This window comes from Puntigrus tetrazona, chromosome 4 (genome assembly GCF_018831695.1).
Source record: "Puntigrus tetrazona isolate hp1 chromosome 4, ASM1883169v1, whole genome shotgun sequence".
Classification (NCBI taxonomy): domain Eukaryota; kingdom Metazoa; phylum Chordata; class Actinopteri; order Cypriniformes; family Cyprinidae; genus Puntigrus; species Puntigrus tetrazona.
Genome location: NC_056702.1, coordinates 4,188,742 through 4,214,049, shown reverse-complemented (window position 1 = coordinate 4,214,049; position 25,308 = coordinate 4,188,742). Strand labels below are relative to the sequence as shown.

At 44.3% G+C, this 25,308-nt stretch overlaps 4 long non-coding RNA genes across 4 annotated transcripts; all 4 read left to right on the top strand.

The window, feature by feature from the left end:
* Positions 1-9,270: 9,270 nt before the first annotated feature.
* Positions 9,271-11,027, top strand: LOC122342442. The gene is made up of 3 exons (XR_006250567.1): positions 9,271-9,345; positions 9,521-9,605; positions 10,632-11,027. It is a non-coding gene; the product is annotated as an uncharacterized LOC122342442 (long non-coding RNA).
* Positions 11,028-12,473: 1,446 nt separating this feature from the next.
* LOC122342416 lies at positions 12,474-14,245 on the top strand. Its single transcript, XR_006250561.1, has 3 exons — positions 12,474-12,548; positions 12,724-12,808; positions 13,842-14,245. It is a non-coding gene; the product is annotated as an uncharacterized LOC122342416 (long non-coding RNA).
* Positions 14,246-15,692: 1,447 nt separating this feature from the next.
* LOC122342441 lies at positions 15,693-17,205 on the top strand. Its single transcript, XR_006250566.1, has 3 exons — positions 15,693-15,767; positions 15,943-16,027; positions 17,053-17,205. It is a non-coding gene; the product is annotated as an uncharacterized LOC122342441 (long non-coding RNA).
* Positions 17,206-18,904: 1,699 nt separating this feature from the next.
* On the top strand, positions 18,905-20,491 carry LOC122342421. The gene is made up of 3 exons (XR_006250562.1): positions 18,905-18,979; positions 19,155-19,239; positions 20,264-20,491. It is a non-coding gene; the product is annotated as an uncharacterized LOC122342421 (long non-coding RNA).
* The last annotated feature ends 4,817 nt before the right edge of the window (positions 20,492-25,308 follow it).

The window sequence follows — 25,308 nt, the reverse complement described above, 5'->3', positions numbered from 1 at the left end:
TGATGAACCGTGCTGAAGGGCGGGTGAAGGCTTGACTTTTGTGTGCGTGTTGTAGCTTAGTTGATGCGTGGTATCATTTTCTTTGTGGGTCACTCCTCTGGAAAACAGATGATGAGCTGGCTTACCTAAGCAGGCAGAAGGACGCGGCTCAAATTTTTATACAGTAGTTCAATTTTGAAATCAGAAGACTAACCCACTGCTGGACTTGTGGTGCGAAGGGCTGGGACCGAAGGCCATCCGTCCTTCATTCACACAACTACGCACTCCATGCGCGCCATTTTCACGCATGCGGAGATCGGCTTTGGGATTGACCGGCGACCTCCTGAACCACGTGAGGCAGTGCTCACGGCCGGTAGGCCACAGATCTCATATGCGCTAGTACGGCGCTGGAACTTGTATGTCTTGTGATGTAAGCTACTGGTCTAGTTAAAGCTTTAGCCCCTGTCTGAACTGGCCTCGCGAGATCGGGCGGCAACCTCGAACCGTGAGGCAGTGCCCTTACCAGTGAGCACGGGCACATATGGCGTGAGATGTGCTGGAACTTCTATGTCTGCATTTGGCAACATTAGTACAATGAGCTAAGTTAAAGAAAAGCTTTGAAACTCTCCTGGATCGTCTACTCAAGGAAGCTCTGGCTCAGGATCGAGACCAGCAGAGGGCTCTGAACATTGAACTGGCGCTCTTACCTGCAGCCACAGATCTCTTAGCTCAAGTGCTGCTCTCTTTTGATGTCGTGTGTGTGAGCCCACCCCTCAGGCATTTAGCATGTGCTCTGTTCACGTATTGTGTCCTCCACAGGATGTTCTTTTGGTTTATCAGGTTGACAGCAGCTATGGGTGCTTTCAAACATTGCTTCATTTAAACACAGACAGCCCACAAAAAGAATGGCAGTTGTTAATAAGCAGAAGTGCATGCATCCAACGAAGTGATTTATAACACAAGAACATTTCTTATGTCTTACAGGACTCATTTTCAATGATGCCAGCCTTCCTTTTGAGTTCAGACTCAAGTACATTAAAGTGGATCTGTTTTGTACTGCGAAAGGGAGAAGACAAGCATCAAGCGATTTTGATGGATGCCATGACCTCCTCAGGACAGCTGAAGCACATCATGCACAAGCTGTGGAATGTCTGAATCCTTTCTGTAGATGGGACTTTCCCTCCAGTTCTCTTTGAGACCACGGAGGATGCTGCGACACTCCACGCGTCCCAGTGATGAGACAGTGGCATTAACTCTAGACTGAAATCCAATCTCAATCTGCTGAGGATTTGTATCGCGTACTCTTTTTTTGGATGAGAGTTATTTGAGCCTTGTAAATCTGCAGATTTACTTACCACTTAGTCTAAATTCTGTTGTCTCTACAGAGCATGGTAAGTGTCCAACGTGCATTTCAAATAACTGCCTGCTCAAGCTTTAAATAAATGGAAAAAATACTGAAGATTTATGAGCTCTGTTTGTTTATTATGCATGACTATATCTTTTTTAGGGCTGCAGTCTTTTTGACACTGTACATTCTTCACAAAGCACCCAAAGTACATGCACCTGAAAGTGACATTTCTATTGAGCAAAATGGTAAAAAGAGATGAATGAAGCAACTCTCACGTTCAGTTTTCACTCTTGAAAAAAGCTGTACCTGCCAATTTAAAACTACAAAACATGAATTGAAACCAGAAATTTGAAGGAGACCCGTGAAAAGAAAGTTCAAGAGTGCATGGTTTAGAAATGTTATAAAACTGTCTGTCGGAAAAACCTTACTGCACACATCAGTACATTAATTGGGACTCAGCTAGTAGTTCTAACCTTTCTTTATATGACAGCGGTCCTTACATTGCTTGCTTTCTTCTTTTTGCCCTCGAACTTCTTACTTGGAGAAAAAACAAAACAAAAAACACCCAACTTTGGAAATATGAACCTCTGTCCTCTGGCCGACCAACTCGGCTTTGCGTTTTCGTAACGGGCCACAAGAGGAGCCGGTGATTCGTCACAAGCCTTTCTTCACACTTAACAAATACGGAACTTGAGTACTTGAATATTTATTCATGCACGTGTTACTTGGGAATATAGCCAGTAAATTAATCTGAAACAACGTTGAGTCTGATGAGGCTGTGACACGACAGCGGTAGTAAAGTGAACTGCATTTTTCATCCGCTCCACAAGGCGGCAGAGGCGCCTTCAGAGACTTCGAACCCCCGACTGATCAGAAGAAGTAGAAACCTGGGAAGAAAACACGGCAGTTCGCGTCGATGTGAGTTACCTAAACCCCACAGAAACACAAGCACTACACGCGTTCACACAACAAACGTTAGTCGAAACGTGATATTTTGAGGTTATCAGGCAGTCGGTCGATCGTTCAGTCGGCCACAAACACGTTAATAGTGTCGAAATAAATGCAATTATGAAATTCTACATCGAATGCATCGTTGTCGCCGTGTTCACATTTAACGTAACGCGATCAACCTCTACTTGGCAGGCGGAGAACATTTGCAACTGTACACGTGTAAAGTGATTGAAAGAACAACACGGTACCGTGTTTTGTGATCAAGTGATGGAGGGTGTGTTTACGTGCTGTCAAACAGTGTGATTGATTAACGAGTCGGACCAATGGGAGTGGGTGACGGCGCCGCCTCTCCTTCCGGATTGGCGATTTTTTGAAAGGGCGGGAACATTATTAAGCCCAATGATTTGAATCGTTTTGTGAATCATTTGATTCAGAACAGGATTTCGAATCGGATCACTTTTGGGGATTCGAATCATTTGATTCAGAACAGGATTTCGAATCGGATCACGTATTGGGATTCGAATCATTTGATTCAGAACAGGATTTAAAAGGGCGTTTTGTGAATCATTTGATTCAAAGCGCGACACCATAGTGTTGCGAAATAATTGTATCCCCTGTTTTAACCACTTAAACATTGTTTGCTTTAAAGACCATAGAAAAGGTGTATTGAATTTATTTTCTGTACATGAATAGCCTTGAGTGTCTTTAAATGTCACTCCTCCAGTATCACTGGTTATAGATATTTGTCTAAAACATATAGAGTTGTATTATTTTTGTTTTCCATAATTTGTTAAAACAAACTCTAAAGTCTTTATCCATCTGTGTTGCCCCTGCAGAGTAAGAGAGGTGTTGTAATGGAAGCAGAGCTCTGGAGCGTGAGGACAGACACTGACTGTAATGATGGACACGTGCTGAAGGACGGTGAGGCTTGTTTTGTGTCGTGTTGTGTAGTTGATGCGTAGGTTGCCATCATTTTCTTTGTGGGGGGTCACTCCTCTAGAAAGCAAATGATGGTAACCTAAGCGGGCGGGAAGGGACGGCGGCTCAAATTTTTATACAGGCAAATTTCAATTTTTGAAATCAAGAAGCATAACCCCTGCTGGACATGGTGCCGGGCTCGGGGGACCCGAGCCATCCTCGTCCCCTTCATTCACACAGCACACGCACTCCATGCGCGCCATTCACACGCAACGCGCGGAGATCCGGCTGGGATTGAACCAGCGACCTCTGAACCCGTGAGGCAGTGCTCTGACCAGTGAGCCACAGATCTCTTGTCGCTGGTCGCGCTGGAACTTGTATGTCACTGTTTGTGTGATATAATACTAGTCTAGTTAAAGCTTTAGCCCCCCCTGTCACAGACAGCCTCAGCGAGATCGAACCGGCAACCTCCGAACCGTGAGGCAGTGCCCTTACCAGTGAGCCACAGACCTCTTGGCGTGAGATGTGCTGGAACTTCTATGTCACCGTTTGTGTGATGGTACAATAAGCTAGTTAAAGCTTTGGCTCTCCTGAATCGTCTACTCAAGGAGCTCCGGCTGGGATCGAACCAACGAGCTCTGAACCGTGAGGCAGCGCTCTTACCTGTGAGCCACAGATCTCTTGGCTCAAGGTGTGCTCTATGCGTGTGCGTGTGTGTAGACCCACCCCTCTGAGCATTTTAGCATGTTATCTGTTCACGTAGCTGCAATATCACAAGTGATTTCTTTGATTTATCAGGACAGGCAACAGCTATGGGTGCTTTTGAAACATTGCTTCATTTCAAACACAGACAAGCCCACAAAAAGAGATAGCGGTTAATAAACAGAAGTGCATGCATCCAGCGGAAGAACATTCTAACTGAGAACATTTCTTATGTCTTACAGGACTCATTTTCAATGATGCCAACCTTCCTTTTTCGAGTTCAGACTCAAGTACATTAAAGTGGATCTGTTTTGTCTTTTGCGAAAGAGGAAGACAAGCATCAAGCGATTTCAGTGGATGCCATGACCTCCTCCAGGACAGCTGAAAGCAGCACATCATGCACAAGCTGTGGAATCGTCTGAATCCTTTCTGTCGCCAGAGCAGTGGGACTTTCTACTGCAGTTCTCTTTGAGACCACAGGAGGATGCTGCGACCTCCGCGTCCCAGTGATGGGACAGTGGCACATTAACTCTAGACTGAGAAATCAATCTCAATCTGCTGAGGTTGTGTACGCATGCTCTTTTTTTTTTTGGATGAGGGATTATTTGAACGCGTAAATCTTTTGAATTTGCTTACCAGCAGTCTAAATTCTGTTGTACTACAGGCATGAGTAAGTGTCCAACGTGCAAAGTTTCAAATAACTGCCCTGCTCAAAGCACAAATAAATGGAAAAAAAGTACTGAAGGTTGTGAGCTCTGTTTGTTTATTATGCATGATATGTCTTTTGGGGCTGCAGTCTTTGACACACGCGCAATTATGCAAAGCACCCTAAAGTACATGCACCTGAAAATTATTTTCTGTTGAGCAAAATGGTAAAAAAGAGATGAATGAAGCAACTCTGCGTTCAGTTTTCACTCTTGAAAAAAGCTGTGCACACCGAATTTTAAAAACTACAAAACGCATGAATTGAAACCAGAAATTTGAAGGAGACCCGTGAAAAGAAAGTTCAGAGTGCATGGTTTTAGAAATGTGTAAAAAACTGTCTGTCAAAACCCTTACTGCACACATCAGTACATTAATTGGGACTCAGCTAGTAGTTCTAACCTTTCTTTATATGACAGCGGTCCTTACATTGCTTGCTTTCTTCTTTTTGCCCTCGAACTTCTTACTTGGAGAAAAAAACAAAACAAAAAAACACCCAACTTTGGAAATATGAACCTCTGTCCTCTGGCCGACCAACTCGGCTTTGCGTTTTCGCGTAACGGGCCACAAGAGGGAGCGGTGATTCGTCACAAGCCTTTCTTCACACTTAACAAATCGGAACTTGAGTACTTGAATATTTATTCATGCACGTGTTACTTGGGAATATAGCCAGTAAATTAATCTGAAACAACGTTGAGTCTGATGAGGCTGTGACACGACAGCCGGTAGTAAAGTGAACTGCATTTTCATCCGCTCCACAAGGCGGCAGAGGCGCCTTCAGAGACTTCGAACCCCCGACTGATCAGAAGAAGTAGAAACCTGGGAAGAAAACACGGCAGTTCGCGTCGATGTGAGTTACCTAAACCCCACAGAAACACAAGCACTACACGCGTTCACACAACAAACGTTAGTCGAAACGTGATATTTTGAGGTTATCAGGCAGTCGGTCGATCGTTCAGTCGGCCACAAACACGTTAATAGTGTCGAAATAAATGCAATTATGAAATTCTACATCGAATGCATCGTTGTCGCCGTGTTCACATTTAACGTAAAACGATCAACCTCTACTTGGCAGGCGGAGAACATTTGCAACTGTACACGTGTAAAGTGATTGAAAGAACAACACGGTACCGTGTTTTGTGATCAAGTGATGGAGGGTGTGTTTACGTGCTGTCAAACAGTGTGATTGATTAACGAGTCGGACCAATGGGAGTGGGTGACGGCGCCGCCTCTCCTTCCGGATTGGCCGATTTTTTGAAAGGGCGGGAACATTATTAAGCCCAATGATTTGAATCGTTTTGTGAATCATTTGATTCAGAACAGGATTTCGAATCGGATCACTTTGGGGATTCGAATCATTTGATTCAGAACAGGATTTCGAATCGGATCACGTATTGGGATTCGAATCATTTGATTCAGAACAGGATTTAAAAGGGCGTTTTGTGAATCATTTGATTCAAAGCGCGACACCATAGTGTTGCGCGAATAATTGTATCCCCTGTTTTAACCACTTAAACATTGTTTGCTTTAAAGACCATAGAAAAGGTGTATTGAATTTATTTTCTGTACATGAATAGCCTTGAGTGTCTTTAAATGTCACTCCTCCAGTATCACTGGTTATAGATATTTGTCTAAAACATATAGAGTTGTATTATTTTTGTTTTCCATAATTTGTTAAAACAAACTCTAAAGTCTTTATCCATCTGTGTTGCCCCTGCAGAGTAAGAGAGGTGTTGTAACGGAAGCAGAGCTCTGGAGCGTGAGGACAGACACTGACTGTAATGATGGACACGTGCTGAAGGACGGGTGAGGCTTGTTTTGTGTCGTGTTGTGTAGTTGATGCGTAGGTTGCCATCATTTTCTTTGTGGGGTCACTCCTCTAGAAAGCAAATGATGGTAACCTAAGCGGGCGGGGAAGGGACATGCGGCTCAAATTTTTATACAGGCAAATTCAATTTTTGAAATCAAGAAGCATAACCCCTGCTGGACATGGTGCCGGGGCTCGGGGGACCCGAGCCATCCCGTCCCTTCATTCACACAGCACACGCACTCCATGCGCACCATTCACACGCAACGCGGAGATCCGGCTGGGATTGAACCAGCGACCTCTGAACCCGTGAGGCAGTGCTCTGACCAGTGAGCCACAGATCTCTTGTCGCTGGTCGCGCTGGAACTTGTATGTCACTGTTTGTGTGATATAATACTAGTCTAGTTAAAGCTTTAGCCCCTGTCACAGACAGCCTCAGCGAGATCGAACCGGCAACCTCCGAACCGTGAGGCAGTGCCCTTACCAGTGAGCCACAGACCTCTTGGCGTGAGATGTGCTGGAACTTCTATGTCACCGTTTGTGTGATGGTACAATAAGCTAGTTAAAGCTTTGGCTCTCCTGAATCGCCTACTCAAGGAGCTCCGGCTGGGATCGAACCAACGAGCTCTGAACCGTGAGGCAGCGCTCTTACCTGTGAGCCACAGATCTCTTGGCTCAAGGTGTGCTCTATGCGTGTGCGTGTGTGTAGACCCACCCCTCTGAGCATTTTAGCATGTTATCTGTTCACGTAGCTGCAATATCACAAGTGATTTCTTTGATTTATCAGGACAGGCAACAGCTATGGGTGCTTTTGAAACATTGCTTCATTTCAAACACAGACAAGCCCACAAAAGAGATAGCGGTTAATAAACAGAAGTGCATGCATCCCGCGGAAGAACATTCTAACTGAGAACATTTCTTATGTCTTACAGGACTCATTTTCAATGATGCCAACCTTCCTTTTTCGAGTTCAGACTCAAGTACATTAAAGTGGATCTGTTTTGTCTTTTGCGAAAGGAGGAAGACAAGCATCAAGCGATTTCAGTGGATGCCATGACCTCCTCCAGGACAGCTGAAAGCAGCACATCATGCACAAGCTGTGGAATCGTCTGAATCCTTTCTGTCGCAGAGCAGTGGGACTTTCTACTGCAGTTCTCTTTGAGACCACAGGAGGATGCTGCGACCTCCGCGTCCCAGTGATGGGACAGTGGCACATTAACTCTAGACTGAGAAATCAATCTCAATCTGCTGAGGTTGTGTACGCATGCTCTTTTTTTTTGGATGAGGATTATTTGAACGCGTAAATCTTTTGAATTTGCTTACCAGCAGTCTAAATTCTGTTGTACTACAGGCATGAGTAAGTGTCCAACGTGCAAAGTTTCAAATAACTGCCCTGCTCAAAGCACAAATAAATGGAAAAAAAGTACTGAAGGTTGTGAGCTCTGTTTGTTTATTATGCATGATATGTCTTTTGGGGCTGCAGTCTTTGACACACGCGCAATTATGCAAAGCACCCTAAAGTACATGCACCTGAAAATTATTTTCTGTTGAGCAAAATGGTAAAAAAGAGATGAATGAAGCAACTCTGCGTTCAGTTTTCACTCTTGAAAAAAGCTGTGCACACCGAATTTTAAAAACTACAAAACCGCATGAATTGAAACCAGAAATTTGAAGGAGACCCCGTGAAAAGAAAGTTCAGAGTGCATGGTTTTAGAAATGTGTAAAAACTGTCTGTCAAAACCCTTACTGCACACATCAGTACATTAATTGGGACTCAGCTAGTAGTTCTAACCTTTCTTTATATGACAGCGGTCCTTACATTGCTTGCTTTCTTCTTTTTGCCCTCGAACTTCTTACTTGGAGAAAAAAACAAAACAAAAAAACACCCAACTTTGGAAATATGAACCTCTGTCCTCTGGCCGACCAACTCGGCTTTGCGTTTTCGCGTAACGGGCCACAAGAGGGAGCCGGTGATTCGTCACAAGCCTTTCTTCACACTTAACAAATACGGAACTTGAGTACTTGAATATTTATTCATGCACGTGTTACTTGGGAATATAGCCAGTAAATTAATCTGAAACAACGTTGAGTCTGATGAGGCTGTGACACGACAGCCGGTAGTAAAGTGAACTGCATTTTTCATCCGCTCCACAAGGCGGCAGAGGCGCCTTCAGAGACTTCGAACCCCCGACTGATCAGAAGAAGTAGAAACCTGGGAAGAAAACACGGCAGTTCGCGTCGATGTGAGTTACCTAAACCCCACAGAAACACAAGCACTACACGCGTTCACACAACAAACGTTAGTCGAAACGTGATATTTTGAGGTTATCAGGCAGTCGGTCGATCGTTCAGTCGGCCACAAACACGTTAATAGTGTCGAAATAAATGCAATTATGAAATTCTACATCGAATGCATCGTTGTCGCCGTGTTCACATTTAACGTAAACGATCAACCTCTACTTGGCAGGCGGAGAACATTTGCAACTGTACACGTGTAAAGTGATTGAAAGAACAACACGGTACCGTGTTTTGTGATCAAGTGATGGAGGGTGTGTTTACGTGCTGTCAAACAGTGTGATTGATTAACGAGTCGGACCAATGGGAGTGGGTGACGGCGCCGCCTCTCCTTCCGGATTGGCCGATTTTTTGAAAGGCGGGGAACATTATTAAGCCCAATGATTTGAATCGTTTTGTGAATCATTTGATTCAGAACAGGATTTCGAATCGGATCACTTTTGGGGATTCGAATCATTTGATTCAGAACAGGATTTCGAATCGGATCACGTATTGGGATTCGAATCATTTGATTCAGAACAGGATTTAAAAGGGCGTTTTGTGAATCATTTGATTCAAAGCGCGACACCATAGTGTTGCGCGAATAATTGTATCCCCTGTTTTAACCACTTAAACATTGTTTGCTTTAAAGACCATAGAAAAGGTGTATTGAATTTATTTTCTGTACATGAATAGCCTTGAGTGTCTTTAAATGTCACTCCTCCAGTATCACTGGTTATAGATATTTGTCTAAAACATATAGAGTTGTATTATTTTTGTTTTCCATAATTTGTTAAAACAAACTCTAAAGTCTTTATCCATCTGTGTTGCCCCTGCAGAGTAAGAGAGGTGTTGTACGGAAGCAGAGCTCTGGAGCGTGAGGACAGACACTGACTGTAATGATGGACACGTGCTGAAGGACGGGTGAGGCTTGTTTTGTGTCGTGTTGTGTAGTTGATGCGTAGGTTGCCATCATTTTCTTTGTGGGGGAGTCACTCCTCTAGAAAGCAAATGATGGTAACCTATGCGAGCGAGAAGGGACGGCGCTCAAATTTTTATACAGGCAAATTTCAATTTTTGAAATCAAGAAGCATAACCCCTGCTGGACATGGTGCCGGGGCTCGGGGACCCGAGCCATCCCCCGTCCTTCATTCACACAGCACACGCACTCCATGCGCGCCATTCACACGTGCAACGCGAGATCCGGCTGGGATTGAACCAGCGACCTCTGAACCCGTGAGGCAGTGCTCTGACCAGTGAGCCACAGATCTCTTGTCGCTGGTCGCGCTGGAACTTGTATGTCACTGTTTGTGTGATATAATACTAGTCTAGTTAAAGCTTTAGCCCCCCCTGTCACAGACAGCCTCAGCGAGATCGAACCGGCAACCTCCGAACCGTGAGGCAGTGCCCTTACCAGTGAGCCACAGACCTCTTGGCGTGAGATGTGCTGGAACTTCTATGTCACCGTTTGTGTGATGGTACAATAAGCTAGTTAAAGCTTTGGCTCTCCTGAATCGTCTACTCAAGGAGCTCCGGCTGGGATCGAACCAACGAGCTCTGAACCGTGAGGCAGCGCGCTCTTACCTGTGAGCCACAGATCTCTTGGCTCAAGGTGTGCTCTATGCGTGTGCGTGTGTGTAGACCCACCCCTCTGAGCATTTTAGCATGTTATCTGTTCACGTAGCTGCAATATCACAAGTGATTTCTTTGATTTATCAGGACAGGCAACAGCTATGGGTGCTTTTGAAACATTGCTTCATTTCAAACACAGACAAGCCCACAAAAAGAGATAGCGGTTAATAAACAGAAGTGCATGCATCCCAAGGAAGAACATTCTAACTGAGAACATTTCTTATGTCTTACAGGACTCATTTTCAATGATGCCAACCTTCCTTTTTCGAGTTCAGACTCAAGTACATTAAAGTGGATCTGTTTTGTCTTTTGCGAAAGGAGGAAGACAAGCATCAAGCGATTTCCAGTGGATGCCATGACCTCCTCCAGGACAGCTGAAAGCAGCACATCATGCACAAGCTGTGGAATCGTCTGAATCCTTTCTGTCGCAGAGCAGTGGGACTTTCTACTGCAGTTCTCTTTGAGACCACAGGAGGATGCTGCGACCTCCGCGTCCCAGTGATGGGACAGTGGCACATTAACTCTAGACTGAGAAATCAATCTCAATCTGCTGAGGTTGTGTACGCATGCTCTTTTTTTTTTTTTGGATGAGGGATTATTTGAACGCGTAAATCTTTTGAATTTGCTTACCAGCAGTCTAAATTCTGTTGTACTACAGGCATGAGTAAGTGTCCAACGTGCAAAGTTTCAAATAACTGCCCTGCTCAAAGCACAAATAAATGGGAAAAAAATACTGAAGGTTGTGAGCTCTGTTTGTTTATTATGCATGATATGTCTTTTGGGGCTGCAGTCTTTGACACACGCGCAATTATGCAAAGCACCCTAAAGTACATGCACCTGAAAATTATTTTCTGTTGAGCAAAATGGTAAAAAAGAGATGAATGAAGCAACTCTGCGTTCAGTTTTCACTCTTGAAAAAGCTGTGCACACCGAATTTTAAAAACTACAAAACCGCATGAATTGAAACCAGAAATTTGAAGGAGACCCGTGAAAAGAAAGTTCAGAGTGCATGGTTTTAGAAATGTGTAAAACTGTCTGTCAAAACCCTTACTGCACACATCAGTACATTAATTGGGACTCAGCTAGTAGTTCTAACCTTTCTTTATATGACAGCGGTCCTTACATTGCTTGCTTTCTTCTTTTTGCCCTCGAACTTCTTACTTGGAGAAAAACAAACACAAAAACACCCAACTTTGGAAATATGAACCTCTGTCCTCTGGCCGACCAACTCGGCTTTGCGTTTTCAGCGTAACGGGCCACAAGAGGAGCCGTGATTCGTCACAAGCCTTTCTTCACACTTAACAAATACGGAACTTGAGTACTTGAATATTTATTCATGCACGTGTTACTTGGGAATATAGCCAGTAAATTAATCTGAAACAACGTTGAGTCTGATGAGGCTGTGACACGACAGCCGGTAGTAAAGTGAACTGCATTTTTCATCCGCTCCACAAGGCGGCAGAGGCGCCTTCAGAGACTTCGAACCCCCGACTGATCAGAAGAAGTAGAAACCTGGGAAGAAAACACGGCAGTTCGCGTCGATGTGAGTTACCTAAACCCCACAGAAACACAAGCACTACACGCGCTCACACAACAAACGTTAGTCGAAACGTGATATTTTGAGGTTATCAGGCAGTCGGTCGATCGTTCAGTCGGCCACAAACACGTTAATAGTGTCGAAATAAATGCAATTATGAAATTCTACATCGAATGCATCGTTGTCGCCGTGTTCACATTTAACGTAAACGATCAACCTCTACTTGGCAGGCGGAGAACATTTGCAACTGTACACGTGTAAAGTGATTGAAAGAACAACACGGTACCGTGTTTTGTGATCAAGTGATGGAGGGTGTGTTTACGTGCTGTCAAACAGTGTGATTGATTAACGAGTCGGACCAATGGGAGTGGGTGACGGCGCCCTCTCCTTCCGGATTGGCCGATTTTTGAAAGGGCGGGGAACATTATTAAGCCCAATGATTTGAATCGTTTTGTGAATCATTTGATTCAGAACAGGATTTCGAATCGGATCACTTTTGGGGATTCGAATCATTTGATTCAGAACAGGATTTCGAATCGGATCACGTATTGGGATTCGAATCATTTGATTCAGAACAGGATTTAAAAGGCGTTTTGTGAATCATTTGATTCAAAGCGCGACACCATAGTGTTGCGCGAATAATTGTATCCCCTGTTTTAACCACTTAAACATTGTTTGCTTTAAAGACCATAGAAAAGGTGTATTGAATTTATTTTCTGTACATGAATAGCCTTGAGTGTCTTTAAATGTCACTCCTCCAGTATCACTGGTTATAGATATTTGTCTAAAACATATAGAGTTGTATTATTTTTGTTTTCCATAATTTGTTAAAACAAACTCTAAAGTCTTTATCCATCTGTGTTGCCCCTGCAGAGTAAGAGAGGTGTTGTACGGAAGCAGAGCTCTGGAGCGTGAGGACAGACACTGACTGTAATGATGGACACGTGCTGAAGGACGGGTGAGGCTTGTTTTGTGTCGTGTTGTGTGTAGTTGATGCGTAGGTTGCCATCATTTTCTTTGTGGGGGGGGGTCACTCCTCTAGAAAGCAAATGATGGTAACCTAAGCGGGCGGGGAAGGGACGGCGGCTCAAATTTTTTATACAGGCAAATTTCAATTTTTGAAATCAAGAAGCATAACCCCTGCTGGACATGGTGCCGGGGCTCGGGGGGGACCCGAGCCATCCCCGTCCTTCATTCACACAGCACACGCACTCCATGCGCGCCATTCACACGTAACGCGAGATCCGGCTGGGATTGAACCAGCGACCTCTGAACCCGTGAGGCAGTGCTCTGACCAGTGAGCCACAGATCTCTTGTCGCTGGTCGCGCTGGAACTTGTATGTCACTGTTTGTGTGATATAATACTAGTCTAGTTAAAGCTTTAGCCCCCCCTGTCACAGACAGCCTCAGCGAGATCGAACCGGCAACCTCCGAACCGTGAGGCAGTGCCCTTACCAGTGAGCCACAGACCTCTTGGCGTGAGATGTGCTGGAACTTCTTTATGTCACCGTTTGTGTGATGGTACAATAAGCTAGTTAAAGCTTTGGCTCTCCTGAATCGTCTACTCAAGGAGCTCCGGCTGGGATCGAACCAACGAGCTCTGAACCGTGAGGCAGCGCTCTTACCTGTGAGCCACAGATCTCTTGGCTCAAGGTGTGCTCTATGCGTGTGCGTGTGTGTAGACCCACCCCTCTGAGCATTTTAGCATGTTATCTGTTCACGTAGCTGCAATATCACAAGTGATTTCTTTGATTTATCAGGACAGGCAACAGCTATGGGTGCTTTTGAAACATTGCTTCATTTCAAACACAGACAAGCCCACAAAAAGAGATAGCGGTTAATAAACAGAAGTGCATGCATCCCGCGGAAGAACATTCTAACTGAGAACATTTCTTATGTCTTACAGGACTCATTTTCAATGATGCCAACCTTCCTTTTTCGAGTTCAGACTCAAGTACATTAAAGTGGATCTGTTTTGTCTTTTGCGAAAGGAGGAAGACAAGCATCAAGCGATTTCCAGTGGATGCCATGACCTCCTCCAGGACAGCTGAAAGCAGCACATCATGCACAAGCTGTGGAATCGTCTGAATCCTTTCTGTCGCAGAGCAGTGGGACTTTCTACTGCAGTTCTCTTTGAGACCACAGGAGGATGCTGCGACCTCCGCGTCCCAGTGATGGGACAGTGGCACATTAACTCTAGACTGAGAAATCAATCTCAATCTGCTGAGGTTGTGTACGCATGCTCTTTTTTTTTTTTTGGATGAGGGATTATTTGAACGCGTAAATCTTTTGAATTTGCTTACCAGCAGTCTAAATTCTGTTGTACTACAGGCATGAGTAAGTGTCCAACGTGCAAAGTTTCAAATAACTGCCCTGCTCAAAGCACAAATAAATGGAAAAAAAGTACTGAAGGTTGTGAGCTCTGTTTGTTTATTATGCATGATATGTCTTTTGGGGCTGCAGTCTTTGACACACGCGCAATTATGCAAAGCACCCTAAAGTACATGCACCTGAAAATTATTTTCTGTTGAGCAAAATGGTAAAAAAGAGATGAATGAAGCAACTCTGCGTTCAGTTTTCACTCTTGAAAAAAGCTGTGCACACCGAATTTTAAAAACTACAAAACCGCATGAATTGAAACCAGAAATTTGAAGGAGACCCCGTGAAAAGAAAGTTCAGAGTGCATGGTTTTAGAAATGTGTAAAAACTGTCTGTCAAAACCCTTACTGCACACATCAGTACATTAATTGGGACTCAGCTAGTAGTTCTAACCTTTCTTTATATGACAGCGGTCCTTACATTGCTTGCTTTCTTCTTTTTGCCCTCGAACTTCTTACTTGGAGAAAAAAACAAAACAAAAAAACACCCAACTTTGGAAATATGAACCTCTGTCCTCTGGCCGACCAACTCGGCTTTGCGTTTTCGCGTAACGGGCCACAAGAGGGAGCCGGTGATTCGTCACAAGCCTTTCTTCACACTTAACAAATACGGAACTTGAGTACTTGAATATTTATTCATGCACGTGTTACTTGGGAATATAGCCAGTAAATTAATCTGAAACAACGTTGAGTCTGATGAGGCTGTGACACGACAGCCGGTAGTAAAGTGAACTGCATTTTTCATCCGCTCCACAAGGCGGCAGAGGCGCCTTCAGAGACTTCGAACCCCCGACTGATCAGAAGAAGTAGAAACCTGGGAAGAAAACACGGCAGTTCGCGTCGATGTGAGTTACCTAAACCCCACAGAAACACAAGCACTACACGCGTTCACACAACAAACGTTAGTCGAAACGTGATATTTTGAGGTTATCAGGCAGTCGGTCGATCGTTCAGTCGGCCACAAACACGTTAATAGTGTCGAAATAAATGCAATTATGAAATTCTACATCGAATGCATCGTTGTCGCCGTGTTCACATTTAACGTAAACGATCAACCTCTACTTGGCAGGCGGAGAACATTTGCAACTGTACACGTGTAAAGTGATTGAAAGAACAACACGGTACCGTGTTTTGTGATCAAGTGATGGAGGGTGTGTTTACGTGCTGTCAAACAGTGTGATTGATTAACGAGTCGGACCAATGGGAGTGGGTGACGGCGCCGCCTCTCCTTCCGGATTGGCGATTTTTTGAAAGGGCGGGAACATTATTAAGCCCAATGATTTGAATCGTTTTGTGAATCATTTGATTCAGAACAGGATTTCGAATCGGATCACTTTTGGGGATTCGAATCATTTGATTCAGAACAGGATTTCGAATCGGATCACGTATTGGGATTCGAATCATTTGATTCAGAACAGGATTTAAAAGGGCGTTTTGTGAATCATTTGATTCAAAGCGCGACACCATAGTGTTGCGCGAATAATTGTATCCCCTGTTTTAACCACTTAAACATTGTTTGCTTTAAAGACCATAGAAAAGGTGTATTGAATTTATTTTCTGTACATGAATAGCCTTGAGTGTCTTTAAATGTCACTCCTCCAGTATCACTGGTTATAGATATTTGTCTAAAACATATAGAGTTGTATTATTTTTGTTTTCCATAATTTGTTAAAACAAACTCTAAAGTCTTTATCCATCTGTGTTGCCCCTGCAGAGTAAGAGAGGTGTTGTACGGAAGCAGAGCTCTGGAGCGTGAGGACAGACACTGACTGTAATGATGGACACGTGCTGAAGGACGGGTGAGGCTTGTTTTGTGTCGTGTTGTGTAGTTGATGCGTAGGTTGCCATCATTTTCTTTGTGGGAAGTCACTCCTCTAGAAAGCAAATGATGGTAACCTAAGCGGGCGGGGAAGGGACGGCGGCTCAAATTTTTTATACAGGCAAATTTCAATTTTTGAAATCAAGAAGCATAACCCCTGCTGGACATGGTGCCGGGGCTCGGGGGGGACCCGAGCCATCCCCGTCCCTTCATTCACACAGCACACGCACTCCATGCGCGCCATTCACACGTAACGCGGAGATCCGGCTGGGATTGAACCAGCGACCTCTGAACCCGTGAGGCAGTGCTCTGACCAGTGAGCCACAGATCTCTTGTCGCTGGTCGCGCTGGAACTTGTATGTCACTGTTTGTGTGATATAATACTAGTCTAGTTAAAGCTTTAGCCCCTGTCACAGACAGCCTCAGCGAGATCGAACCGGCAACCTCCGAACCGTGAGGCAGTGCCCTTACCAGTGAGCCACAGACCTCTTGGCGTGAGATGTGCTGGAACTTCTATGTCACCGTTTGTGTGATGGTACAATAAGCTAGTTAAAGCTTTGGCTCTCCTGAATCGTCTACTCAAGGAGCTCCGGCTGGGATCGAACCAACGAGCTCTGAACCGTGAGGCAGCGCTCTTACCTGTGAGCCACAGATCTCTTGGCTCAAGGTGTGCTCTATGCGTGTGCGTGTGTGTAGACCCACCCCTCTGAGCATTTTAGCATGTTATCTGTTCACGTAGCTGCAATATCACAAGTGATTTCTTTGATTTATCAGGACAGGCAACAGCTATGGGTGCTTTTGAAACATTGCTTCATTTCAAACACAGACAAGCCCACAAAAAGAGATAGCGGTTAATAAACAGAAGTGCATGCATCCCGCGGAAGAACATTCTAACTGAGAACATTTCTTATGTCTTACAGGACTCATTTTCAATGATGCCAACCTTCCTTTTTCGAGTTCAGACTCAAGTACATTAAAGTGGATCTGTTTTGTCTTTTGCGAAAGGAGGAAGACAAGCATCAAGCGATTTCCAGTGGATGCCATGACCTCCTCCAGGACAGCTGAAAGCAGCACATCATGCACAAGCTGTGGAATCGTCTGAATCCTTTCTGTCGCAGAGCAGTGGGACTTTCTACTGCAGTTCTCTTTGAGACCACAGGAGGATGCTGCGACCTCCAGCGTCCCAGTGATGGGACAGTGGCACATTAACTCTAGACTGAGAAATCAATCTCAATCTGCTGAGGTTGTGTACGCATGCTCTTTTTTTTTTTTTTTGGATGAGGGATTATTTGAACGCAAGAAATCTTTTGAATTTGCTTTACCAGCAGTCTAAATTCTGTTGTACTACAGGCATGAGTAAGTGTCCAACGTGCAAAGTTTCAAATAACTGCCCTGCTCAAAGCACAAATAAATGGGAAAAAAATACTGAAGGTTGTGAGCTCTGTTTGTTTATTATGCATGATATGTCTTTTGGGGCTGCAGTCTTTGACACACGCGCAATTATGCAAAGCACCCTAAAGTACATGCACCTGAAAATTATTTTCTGTTGAGCAAAATGGTAAAAAGAGATGAATGAAGCAACTCTGCGCTCAGTTTTCACTCTTGAAAAAGCTGTGCACACCGATTTTTAAAACTACAAAACCGCATGAATTGAAACCAGAAATTTGAAGGAGACCCGTGAAAAGAAAGTTCAGAGTGCATGGTTTTAGAAATGTGTAAAAACTGTCTGTCAAAACCCTTACTGCACACATCAGTACATTAATTGGGACTCAGCTAGTAGTTCTAACCTTTCTTTATATGACAGCGGTCCTTACATTGCTTGCTTTCTTCTTTTGCCTCTCGAACTTCTTACTTGGAGAAAAACAAAACAAAAAAAAAACACCCAACTTTGGAAATATGAACCTCTGTCCTCTGGCCGACCAACTCGGCTTTGCGCTTTCGCGTAACGGGCCACAAGAGGGAGCCGGTGATTCGTCACAAGCCTTTCTTCACACTTAACAAATACGGAACTTGAGTACTTGAATATTTATTCATGCACGTGTTACTTGGGAATATAGCCAGTAAATTAATCTGAAACAACGTTGAGTCTGATGAGGCTGTGACACGACAGCCGGTAGTAAAGTGAACTGCATTTTCATCCGCTCCACAAGGCGGCAGAGGCGCCTTCAGAGACTTCGAACCCCGACTGATCAGAAGAAGTAGAAACCTGGGAAGAAAACACGGCAGTTCGCGTCGATGTGAGTTACCTAAACCCCACAGAAACACAAGCACTACACGCGCTTCACACAACAAACGTTAGTCGAAACGCGATATTTTGAGGTTATCAGGCAGTCGGTCGATCGTTCAGTCGGCCACAAACACGTTAATAGTGTCGAAATAAATGCAATTATGAAATTCTACATCGAATGCATCGTTGTCGCCGTGTTCACATTTAACGTAAACGATCAACCTCTACTTGGCAGGCGGAGAACATTTGCAACTGTACACGTGTAAAGTGATTGAAAGAACAACACGGTACCGTGTTTTGTGATCAAGTGATGGAGGGTGTGTTTACGTGCTGTCAAACAGTGTGATTGATTAACGAGTCGGACCAATGGGAGTGGGTGACGGCGCCGCCTCTCCTTCCGGATTGGCCGATTTTTTGAAAGGGCGGGGAACATTATTAAGCCCAATGATTTGAATCGTTTTGTGAATCATTTGATTCAGAACAGGATTTCGAATCGGATCACTTTTGGGATTCGAATCATTTGATTCAGAACAGGATTTCGAATCGGATCACGTATTGGGATTCGAATCATTTGATTCAGAACAGGATTTAAAGGGCGTTTTGTGAATCATTTGATTCAAAGCGCGACACCATAGTGTTGCGCGAATAATTGTATCCCCTGTTTTAACCACTTAAACATTGTTTGCTTTAAAGACCATAGAAAAGGTGTATTGAATTTATTTTCTGTACATGAATAGCCTTGAGTGTCTTTAAATGTCACTCCTCCAGTATCACTGGTTATAGATATTTGTCTAAAACATATAGAGTTGTATTATTTTTGTTTTCCATAATTTGTTAAAACAAACTCTAAAGTCTTTATCCATCTGTGTTGCCCCTGCAGAGTAAGAGAGGTGTTGTACGGAAGCAGAGCTCTGGAGCGTGAGGACAGACACTGACTGTAATGATGGACACGTGCTGAAGGACGGGTGAGGCTTGTTTTGTGTCGTGTTGTGTAGTTGATGCGTAGGTTGCCATCATTTTCTTTGTGGGGGTCACCCTCTAGAAAGCAAATGATGGTAACCTAAGCGGGCGGGGAAGGGACGGCGGCTCAAATTTTTTATACAGGCAAATTTCAATTTTTGAAATCAAGAAGCATAACCCCTGCTGGACATGGTGCCGGGGCTCGGGGGGGACCCGAGCCATCCCCGTCCCTTCATTCACACAGCACACGCACTCCATGCGCGCCATTCACACGTAACGCGGAGATCCGGCTGGGATTGAACCAGCGACCTCTGAACCCGTGAGGCAGTGCTCTGACCAGTGAGCCACAGATCTCTTGTCGCTGGTCGCGCTGGAACTTGTATGTCACTGTTTGTGTGATATAATACTAGTCTAGTTAAAGCTTTAGCCCCCCCTGTCACAGACAGCCTCAGCGAGATCGAACCGCAACCTCCGAACCGTGAGGCAGTGCCCTTACCAGTGAGCCACAGACCTCTTGGCGTGAGATGTGCTGGAACTTCTATGTCACCGTTTGTGTGATGGTACAATAAGCTAGTTAAAGCTTTGGCTCTCCTGAATCGTCTACTCAAGGAGCTCCGGCTGGATCGAACCAACGAGCTCTGAACCGTGAGGCAGCGCTCTTACCTGTGAGCCACAGATCTCTTGGCTCAAGGTGTGCTCTATGCGCGTGCGTGTGTGTAGACCCACCCCTCTGAGCATTTTAGCATGTTATCTGTTCACGTAGCTGCAATATCACAAGTGATTTCTTTGATTTATCAGGACAGGCAACAGCTATGGGTGCTTTTGAAACATTGCTTCATTTCAAACACAGACAAGCCCACAAAAAGAGATAGCGGTTAATAAACAGAAGTGCATGCATCCCATGGAAGAACATTCTAACTGAGAACATTTCTTATGTCTTACAGGACTCATTTTCAATGATGCCAACCTTCCTTTTTCGAGTTCAGACTCAAGTACATTAAAGTGGATCTGTTTTGTCTTTTGCGAAAGGAGGAAGACAAGCATCAAGCGATTTCCAGTGGATGCCATGACCTCCTCCAGGACAGCTGAAAGCAGCACATCATGCACAAGCTGTGGAATCGTCTGAATCCTTTCTGTCGCAGAGCAGTGGGACTTTCTACTGCAGTTCTCTTTGAGACCACAGGAGGATGCTGCGACCTCCGCGTCCCAGTGATGGGACAGTGGCACATTAACTCTAGACTGAGAAATCAATCTCAATCTGCTGAGGTTGTGTACGCATGCTCTTTTTTTTTTTGATGAGGATTATTTGAACGCGTAAATCTTTTGAATTTGCTTACCAGCAGTCTAAATTCTGTTGTACTACAGGCATGAGTAAGTGTCCAACGTGCAAAGTTTCAAATAACTGCCCTGCTCAAAGCACAAATAAATGGAAAAAAAGTACTGAAGGTTGTGAGCTCTGTTTGTTTATTATGCATGATATGTCTTTTGGGGCTGCAGTCTTTGACACACGCGCAATTATGCAAAGCACCCTAAAGTACATGCACCTGAAAATTATTTTCTGTTGAGCAAAATGGTAAAAAAGAGATGAATGAAGCAACTCTGCGTTCAGTTTTCACTCTTGAAAAAAGCTGTGCACACCGAATTTTAAAAACTACAAAACCGCATGAATTGAAACCAGAAATTTGAAGGAGACCCCGTGAAAAGAAAGTTCAGAGTGCATGGTTTTAGAAATGTGTAAAAACTGTCTGTCAAAACCCTTACTGCACACATCAGTACATTAATTGGGACTCAGCTAGTAGTTCTAACCTTTCTTTATATGACAGCGGTCCTTACATTGCTTGCTTTCTTCTTTTTGCCCTCGAACTTCTTACTTGGAGAAAAAACAAACAAAAAAAAACACCCAACTTTGGAAATATGAACCTCTGTCCTCTGGCCGACCAACTCGGCTTTGCGTTTTCGCGTAACGGGCCACAAGAGGGAGCCGGTGATTCGTCACAAGCCTTTCTTCACACTTAACAAATACGGAACTTGAGTACTTGAATATTTATTCATGCACGTGTTACTTGGGAATATAGCCAGTAAATTAATCTGAAACAACGTTGAGTCTGATGAGGCTGTGACACGACAGCCGGTAGTAAAGTGAACTGCATTTTCATCCGCTCCACAAGGCGGCAGAGGCGCCTTCAGAGACTTCGAACCCCCGACTGATCAGAAGAAGTAGAAACCTGGGAAGAAAACACGGCAGTTCGCGTCGATGTGAGTTACCTAAACCCCACAGAAACACAAGCACTACACGCGTTCACACAACAAACGTTAGTCGAAACGTGATATTTTGAGGTTATCAGGCAGTCGGTCGATCGTTCAGTCGGCCACAAACACGTTAATAGTGTCGAAATAAATGCAATTATGAAATTCTACATCGAATGCATCGTTGTCGCCGTGTTCACATTTAACGTAAACGATCAACCTCTACTTGGCAGGCGGAGAACATTTGCAACTGTACACGTAAAGTGATTGAAAGAACAACACGGTACCGTGTTTTGTGATCAAGTGATGGAGGGTGTGTTTACGTGCTGTCAAACAGTGTGATTGATTAACGAGTCGGACCAATGGGAGTGGGTGACGGCGCCGCCTCCTTCCGGATTGGCCGATTTTTTGAAAGGGCGGGAACATTATTAAGCCCAATGATTTGAATCGTTTTGTGAATCATTTGATTCAGAACAGGATTTCGAATCGGATCACTTTTGGGGATTCGAATCATTTGATTCAGAACAGGATTTCGAATCGGATCACGTATTGGGATTCGAATCATTTGATTCAGAACAGGATTTAAAAGGGCGTTTTGTGAATCATTTGATTCAAAGCGCGACACCATAGTGTTGCGCGAATAATTGTATCCCCTGTTTTAACCACTTAAACATTGTTTGCTTTAAAGACCATAGAAAAGGTGTATTGAATTTATTTTCTGTACATGAATAGCCTTGAGTGTCTTTAAATGTCACTCCTCCAGTATCACTGGTTATAGATATTTGTCTAAAACATATAGAGTTGTATTATTTTTGTTTTCCATAATTTGTTAAAACAAACTCTAAAGTCTTTATCCATCTGTGTTGCCCTGCAGAGTAAGAGAGGTGTTGTAACGGAAGCAGAGCTCTGGAGCGTGAGGACAGACACTGACTGTAATGATGGACACGTGCTGAAGGACGGGTGAGGCTTGTTTTGTGTCGTGTTGTGTAGTTGATGCGTAGGTTGCCATCATTTTCTTTGTGGGGGGGGGTCACTCCTCTAGAAAGCAAATGATGGTAACCTAAGCGGGCGGGGAAGGGACGGCGGCTCAAATTTTTTATACAGGCAAATTTCAATTTTTGAAATCAAGAAGCATAACCCCTGCTGGACATGGTGCCGGGGCTCGGGGGGGACCCGAGCCATCCCCGTCCCTTCATTCACACAGCACACGCACTCCATGCGCGCCATTCACACGTAACGCGGAGATCCGGCTGGGATTGAACCAGCGACCTCTGAACCCGTGAGGCAGTGCTCTGACCAGTGAGCCACAGATCTCTTGTCGCTGGTCGCGCTGGAACTTGTATGTCACTGTTTGTGTGATATAATACTAGTCTAGTTAAAGCTTTAGCCCCCCCTGTCACAGACAGCCTCAGCGAGATCGAACCGGCAACCTCCGAACCGTGAGGCAGTGCCCTTACCAGTGAGCCACAGACCTCTTGGCGTGAGATGTGCTGGAACTTCTATGTCACCGTTTGTGTGATGGTACAATAAGCTAGTTAAAGCTTTGGCTCTCCTGAATCGTCTACTCAAGGAGCTCCGGCTGGGATCGAACCAACGAGCTCTGAACCGTGAGGCAGCGCTCTTACCTGTGAGCCACAGATCTCTTGGCTCAAGGTGTGCTCTATGCGTGTGCGTGTGTGTAGACCCACCCCTCTGAGCATTTTAGCATGTTATCTGTTCACGTAGCTGCAATATCACAAGTGATTTCTTTGATTTATCAGGACAGGCAACAGCTATGGGTGCTTTTGAAACATTGCTTCATTTCAAACACAGACAAGCCCACAAAAAGAGATAGCGGTTAATAAACAGAAGTGCATGCATCCCGCGGAAGAACATTCTAACTGAGAACATTTCTTATGTCTTACAGGACTCATTTTCAATGATGCCAACCTTCCTTTTTCGAGTTCAGACTCAAGTACATTAAAGTGGATCTGTTTTGTCTTTTGCGAAAGGAGGAAGACAAGCATCAAGCGATTTCCAGTGGATGCCATGACCTCCTCCAGGACAGCTGAAAGCAGCACATCATGCACAAGCTGTGGAATCGTCTGAATCCTTTCTGTCGCAGAGCAGTGGGACTTTCTACTGCAGTTCTCTTTGAGACCACAGGAGGATGCTGCGACCTCCGCGTCCCAGTGATGGGACAGTGGCACATTAACTCTAGACTGAGAAATCAATCTCAATCTGCTGAGGTTGTGTACGCATGCTCTTTTTTTTTTTTGGATGAGGGATTATTTGAACGCGTAAATCTTTTGAATTTGCTTACCAGCAGTCTAAATTCTGTTGTACTACAGGCATGAGTAAGTGTCCAACGTGCAAAGTTTCAAATAACTGCCCTGCTCAAAGCACAAATAAATGGAAAAAAAGTACTGAAGGTTGTGAGCTCTGTTTGTTTATTATGCATGATATGTCTTTTGGGGCTGCAGTCTTTGACACACGCAAGCAATTATGCAAAGCACCCTAAAGTACATGCACCTGAAAATTATTTTCTGTTGAGCAAAATGGTAAAAAAGAGATGAATGAAGCAACTCTGCGTTCAGTTTTCACTCTTGAAAAAAGCTGTGCACACCGAATTTTAAAAACTACAAAACCGCATGAATTGAAACCAGAAATTTGAAGGAGACCCCGTGAAAAGAAAGTTCAGAGTGCATGGTTTTAGAAATGTGTAAAACTGTCTGTCAAAACCCTTACTGCACACATCAGTACATTAATTGGGACTCAGCTAGTAGTTCTAACCTTTCTTTATATGACAGCGGTCCTTACATTGCTTGCTTTCTTCTTTTTGCCCTCGAACTTCTTACTTGGAGAAAAAAACAAAACAAAAAAACACCCAACTTTGGAAATATGAACCTCTGTCCTCTGGCCGACCAACTCGGCTTTGCGTTTTCGCGTAACGGGCCACAAGAGGGAGCCGTGATTCGTCACAAGCCTTTCTTCACACTTAACAAATACGGAACTTGAGTACTTGAATATTTATTCATGCACGTGTTACTTGGGAATATAGCCAGTAAATTAATCTGAAACAACGTTGAGTCTGATGAGGCTGTGACACGACAGCCGGTAGTAAAGTGAACTGCATTTTCATCCGCTCCACAAGGCGGCAGAGGCGCCTTCAGAGACTTCAACCCCGACTGATCAGAAGAAGTAGAAACCTGGGAAGAAAACACGGCAGTTCGCGTCGATGTGAGTTACCTAAACCCCACAGAAACACAAGCACTACACGCGTTCACACAACAAACGTTAGTCGAAACGTGATATTTTGAGGTTATCAGGCAGTCGGTCGATCGTTCAGTCGGCCACAAACACGTTAATAGTGTCGAAATAAATGCAATTATGAAATTCTACATCGAATGCATCGTTGTCGCCGTGTTCACATTTAACGTAAACGATCAACCTCTACTTGGCAGGCGGAGAACATTTGCAACTGTACACGTGTAAAGTGATTGAAAGAACAACACGGTACCGTGTTTTGTGATCAAGTGATGGAGGGTGTGTTTACGTGCTGTCAAACAGTGTGATTGATTAACGAGTCGGACCAATGGGAGTGGGTGACGGCGCCGCCTCTCCTTCCGGATTGGCCGATTTTTTGAAAGGGCGGGGAACATTATTAAGCCCAATGATTTGAATCGTTTTGTGAATCATTTGATTCAGAACAGGATTTCGAATCGGATCACTTTTGGGGATTCGAATCATTTGATTCAGAACAGGATTTCGAATCGGATCACGTATTGGGATTCGAATCATTTGATTCAGAACAGGATTTAAAAGGGCGTTTTGTGAATCATTTGATT